The sequence below is a fragment of the Triticum urartu genome, chromosome 3 (genome assembly GCF_003073215.2).
Source record: "Triticum urartu cultivar G1812 chromosome 3, Tu2.1, whole genome shotgun sequence".
NCBI classification, from domain to species: Eukaryota; Viridiplantae; Streptophyta; class Magnoliopsida; order Poales; family Poaceae; genus Triticum; species Triticum urartu.
In genome coordinates, this window is record NC_053024.1 from 14,469,943 (window position 1) to 14,476,308 (window position 6,366).

The window sequence follows — 6,366 nt, forward strand, 5'->3', positions numbered from 1 at the left end:
ATTGCACTCGCAGTTATAAATGTTTGCAAATGCACAATCATGATAATATAGACTTGACACCATGCAAAATGTTCTTTTCAGAAGTTTCCTTTTCTCCGTGATGTGTTTTCGCAGAAAGTACCTTCAGAAAACCACTGAAACTAGGATGCACATAAGGGTTGTGTGATGATCCTTATAAGTTCTGTAGTGACATGTTCTTTTAGAGGTAGTTTATGTTTAAGAATAAGATGTCTTTGGTGGTTGCACTTTGTATGCTCAGGGAGAAGTGTTCGGATAAATGTTCAACTGTTTTTGGTGATTGTTTGTGTTTCATTATTTTGAGATAAGTCGGATGTATTATATCAAGAGAACATTCGATACAACCAAACAATGGACTGACTAAACCCATAGACAAATAAGATCACATGCCTACCGTAACCACAACCGTACTTGTCGTCGTTTTGGGGGGCGCCACTCCGATCTTCGCCCTAGTATCGCCATATCAAACCGATGGCATTCCTCGCAAAGGCTCGGAAAAGGACATCAACACCTCTTTGTGTGCCTTGGTGTTAATGATAAGTGATTAGGATTTCGCAAAAAAAAAGATAAGTGATGAGGGACTAACCTTATTCATGAGTTTATTTATACATAATTAGTGCCCATGAAAATGAAGCAAAGGTGGTCAGAGACCCTCCCTCCCAAGCAAAAAAAAAGTTGAAAAGAATGCATGTTTAAATTATACATTTTATTCTTATGCTTGAGTCACAAAAATCATATTATAAAGAGGGGGGTATGCAAAGGACGCAAATGCGGTAATTAATTGCTATAACTAAGATATTCGATACACAAAAATAATCCGAGAGAGAATCCTCCCCTTCCACCCAAAAAAGATCCTGAAAATTTAGTGTGTTTGCCCTTGTTATACTTCAAAGATCTCTGCAGCCTCTGAATGAGTCCAAGAGCTCTAAGAACTCAACAAAGGATCCAAATGACCTGAGTTGTCGAAGCTCCAGATGAATTTCGAATGAGTCCATGAGCATTAGACTCACCCGGAAATCAACTGAAGTAGGCCTGAAACCCCCAACAATGGGACCTCCGGTAACACATAGAAGTGGGTAATAGGCAGTTTAGAGAGGGGGGGGGGGGGGATATATAAAAGTCATTCAACACCAAAAAAAGAACTATAGTTGCATTTCCAAAGAACTTAACATTTTACCTATTTGTCCATCTGTAGTTGACATATCTGAGCCTTCAGTTTCAAAGAAGAGGCTCTTGAAGAGGATGATATTGTCCCCGGCGATGCCCGTGAAACAACACCCATGGACAATACAAGTAACCAATTCATTGTCCGCGAAAACGGTGGGGGACAGAAACTCCCAAACGCCACACTGACCTCCATAGAGACGAAATTGAAACTAGGTGACTTCTAATCACGATCTTGCTGTGACACCAAAACATAACCAAGAGGATATCACCATGCGACGGACGGGCACCGAGGTGACGATCAAAGGGTTGGGGCAGGCCAGCATGGATGATTGGTGTGACGACGGCTAGGGTTTCTTGCTAGGCCGACTAACCTCTCAATGGTGGTAGGTATTTTTTTATGGGTTCTTCATGGTCGTAAATTGTTTTTAGTGGTTCGTTTTTTTTTTTTTTGAGATTTTGAGCGGTCCTGACCCAGCCCATACCCATGAAAATGAAGCAAAGGTTGTGTAAAGCCCGCTGGCCCAGCCCACCATTCCTCTGACACCGCACCTCCGTCAGTCCGTCGCCCCACTCTTCCGCCGCCGTCGTCTCGCCGTCGCCGTCGCCTCCTCCTCCCACTCCATCTCTCGCCTCTCTCCCCTGCTCTCCTCGGGCTCAGATCAGAGCGCGCTAGCGCCCAGTCGGCGAGGGAGCAGCGGCCTTCCCCATCCCTTCTTCCCCTCCGGAGAGAGTGTCGCCGGCGGGGCGCCCACCTCACCGCCGATGGCGCCGCCACCAGGAGACCACGACCCCGAGGCCGGCCATGGCGACTAGTTCCAGTAGCGGGTAAACCTCGGGTCGGGTCGGACGACGACAAGCATCTCAGGTACCGCTACATTTCAATTCCATCCCACGGGAAGAAATAAATCTCTCCCCTTTTACTGCTTGCTATATGCATCGTCCTCTGCTCTCTGCTGAATTGATCAAGAAAACTGGTAGACGCACTGAACAGATTTCACCCTGTGTGTGAATTGCACGCTCTCTGTATTGTTGTTTAGGAGGAACACATGAAGCCATTGTCACTTCAGTCAGTGACTCTTATTATCAGTATGCGCCGTGAAACAGGGGAATGGATTGGTGACGCTGTGATTGATCGATAGGCGTGGAGCTCTGTTGCGCATGCAATTGGAATATCAAGCAAGGTAGTACCGGTAACTTGAGTTTTGGTGGCGATGGATGGGAGTGTGGATTTTTAGAACATCTGCACCCGGGCCCTGCTATCCTGCCTGTACAATATTGCTTTAAGATCTGTGCAACACAACTAACTTTGTATATGAAATTTTCTCTTTTTTGTTTCTCTCACATAGAACATGTCTTGAAGTTCAAACCTTTGCATCGTGGCAAAGCTTTCTATCTAGAATTTAGGATAAATCTTTCAGAATTTTTTGTCAAACATAAATATACAAAATATAAATTTTTAATCTAGAAAATCATAATTTGTATATTTATATTTGACAAAAAAATCTGAAAGATTTATCCTAGATTCTATATAGAAAACTCGGCTACGCTGCAAAGGTTTGAACTTCAAAACATGTTTTATGCGAGAGAAACAAAAAAGAGAAATGTATTGCATGAATCGCGATGCGCAGAATGGATGGCTAGATAGGGAGGGCCTGGGTGCAGGTGTTCTATTTTATGTTTTCGCGATGGATGGTGGTAGTGGTACCTCGAGCAAGAGACGAGTAGAAGCCCGGGGAGAGGGGGAGAGCAGCGGCAAGAGGATGGATGCCCTCGACTGCCCCGTCTGCTTTCATCCTCTCAGGCCTCCCATATATCAGGTACTCCCATGTGCATATATTTTTACCTGTCTCTGGTAGAGCCTGAATCTCAGATAAAATTTGAAAGGAAAATTGATTATCTGTAGTTGGATATAATGCTTACTTGCTAAGAAACAGTTTCTTGTGACAGCATGGAAGGGAGTAGCTATGGCCTATGGTCGCTTTTTTTTTGTGTGTGTACAGACTTAGGACACCGGTAGTTTGATCGAGACTGAAACTGTCAGCAACAATGTGCACCGTTTTCTAGTCGACAGTTGTTCCCTAGCTAGGGTATGGATCAGGGGTGGATGATATAGTGCCTCTCTAATAGCATTGTGTTCACATAATTTTTGTGTGGTAGTAACTTGTCATGTTGCTGTGCAGTACTTCAACTTCTATTCCTGTTAAAAGTTATTCTAACACGAGGACCTGGTTAATCCTTCCTGTTTGTTCCACAGTGTTCTGTGGGGCATTTCATATGCTCGTCTTGCCGTCCCAAGCTCATGCACAACAATTGTCACCTATGCTCTGCTGAAACTACCTTCAAGCGCTGTTTAGGGATGGAACGTCTCATGGAATCAGTCATGGTTCTTTGCTCCAATGCGAAATATGGATGCTCAGAGAAGCTCACCTACTACCAGAAAGAAGGACACGAGAAGGAATGCCCAAACGCTCCATGCTTCTGCCCGGAGTTGAACTGTGGCTTTGCGGGGCCAACGGCCGCCCTTCTTGACCATTTCGCCTCCGTGCACAAGCGGCCGCATACGACCATCAGATACTCCAGGGAGCTTGAGTTCCACGTACACCCAGGCTTGCACGTTCTCTGTACCAAAGACAAGCAGGATTTTGTTACTCAATGTTGTGGTGGAGCCATTTGGGCATGGCATCTCCCTCGTCTGCGTCCAACCTGACGGTGTCCGACCTAAAGCTACAGACTCCAAGTTCAAATGTCAAATGTCCTACCATTGCTCAATGACCGAGTATTATCAGAGTTCAATTTACAAGGTAGCAAGCTCGTCACTCTCTGGTGGGTTACCAAAGAGGTACATAATCCTGCCCACGGACGACGTAGCTGATGATGATGGAAAGGGTGTCTTGCTTACAGTACAATGTCCATTGAAGATCCTAAAGAAAAGCTGCGTCTGCCCATATGTCTGAAGCCAGTACACGGTGCATGAAGGCGCAAGGTTCAGTGCGGACTTCTCGTTCTCCGCGGCTTTCACTGTTTGGGTTTCAGGACATACATATATATGTTGTTAAGAGGCTTTATGACCTCAGACTCTTCTAGCATCGTAGTAGTTCTGATGAAGTGCATTCTGTTGTAGTACGTCAGTTCATGCTTCAATACGTGAGTTTGTAGGGAGAGAAGTAACGTTTTTTCTTTTTGAAACAAGAAGTAACGTTTTTCTGGTTCGGGAGTTGCTGGACCAGATGTTTGACGTTGTGGAAATTGTGAAATCATGTTGAAAATGCATGTGGATTTCTAAATGAGCATTTTGTTTTGCTGAATGATGAAACCTCTGTTGTATGATGCTCTGAAGGCGGCGGCGACGACGTCTGCGACGCCGATCCCCTCCTTGGAGGCGTCGTTTATTGGCCCTTCCTCCGTCAAACGGAGGGTTTCTTGTTCACCTGGCTTGTTGTGTGTTTTGTGCCTTTGAGTGGTGGCCTGATTGGCAAGGCATGTTGAGGCGGTCCGAGAAGACTTCGGCTTATTGCCAGGAACTAGCTAGCTTCCTTAGTTTTGTGCTTAGTTTGGCTTAGCTTAGTCCCTGTTTTTGGTTCTTGTTGTAGCTATTGGTGAGTTTGTATCCTTCATCTGTAATGGTCATGGCTTTATTTATAAAGCGGGGCGGAAGCCATTTTCGGTATGATGCTTTGAAGTTTCTGTCATTGGCCAAACTGCTCATGTGAACATAAATTTAAAAGTTTAGTGCATTTTTACATGCAAAGACCAAGCTATACATACGTATATTGCAAGGTAAAGCATAATAGTGGGTCACTGTTTCATCCTTAACCTCGGATCCGTATTAAGTGTCGCAGTTTTGAACTAAGGTTGAACTAACCTTAGTTCAAAACCGCAACACTTATTTTGGATTGGAGGGAGTACCTTTTAAACTTTGAAACAAGTAAAATATGTTACAATGTTCATAAGAAATATTTTACTTGCTTATTTTCAAATTTTGTTACTTGGATACAAGGTCATATTTTTTGTTCCTTAGCGTTTAAAGATGAAAATTGTAAGCGCGTTTAGGGTTTTCCTGCCTCCAGCCGATCTGCCTCCTCTCCTTTGGCCATAGGGCCATGGAGGCGCGGTGGGTCTCGACTCTTGCTGGCTGTAGGACTCATACTTCCTTTTTAGGTGTTTCTCTAGTTTGCTTAGGGTTTGTATCCTACACAGAAAGGCGAGGCGGCGGCAACTCCTTGAAGGGTGGAATAAGGTTCTCCCCGCCTAGCTCCCGTCCCGGCGGTGCATCTCGCATCATCGAAGGGCGCGTGGAGGTGTGTCTCTAGCGGATCTTGCGGGATTCGTTCGGTATTTTACTTCAGTGTATCTGAATGGATACGATATTCGTTCATCTTTGTTCGTGTGTTTACGTGTTGGACCCTTCCGATCTGCGCTTCTCATCATCAGTGGAACATGGGGCCTTAGCACAACGATTTGTTGATTGTCTACTATAATTAGGGGTGGAAAGTGGTAGCGGATAATCCAAAATATTTGATATTCATATTCGAAAAAATGCCCATTCGTATCCGAAACATCCGCATCCGAATCAAAATGGAAATGGAATTATCTGTATCCGAAATTATTTAACAAATAAAAAATGGTATGAAATTTTGACACAAATATGGATATGGAAGTGGATCTATCCGTATCCGAATAAGATTATGGCAGGTAACTTTGAAAATTCTAGCCCCAATATCGCAATTATCCAACACAAAAGCTAAGTAAGTGGTCAAATGTTACTCTTTGTATGATTAAACTTAGAAATTATTATTCATTCCTATAATATTTATTCTTAAACCTATTTATCATTGGCTTATTATATGTCACAAGTTGATTATTTCATGTCACATAGCTATCGACTAATTTACTTAAGCAATATGCCGCTATTATTTGTATCCGTTTCGAATCAGGAAAACATCCAATATGTATCTGTATTTGAAAATAACATCCGATATGTATCTGTATTCGAATAACATCCGAGCCACATCCGTATCTGATAACATTTGTATTCGTTTTGAAAATATGAAAACGAAAGTGGCAAGAGCACTATCTGATCCGCATATGATCCGTTTCCACCCCTAACTACAATAAGGTTTGTTATGTTCTAGTGAGGGAGGGGTGATGATGGTGGCACACGTTTGACTTGCTCTAGTGCTT

The 6,366-nt window shown here is 43.6% G+C and overlaps 1 pseudogene; it reads left to right on the forward strand.

Annotated features, from left to right (window-relative positions):
• The first annotated feature begins 1,710 nt into the window (after positions 1–1,710).
• LOC125547670 lies at positions 1,711–4,475 on the forward strand (annotated as a pseudogene).
• Positions 4,476–6,366: the final 1,891 nt, after the last annotated feature.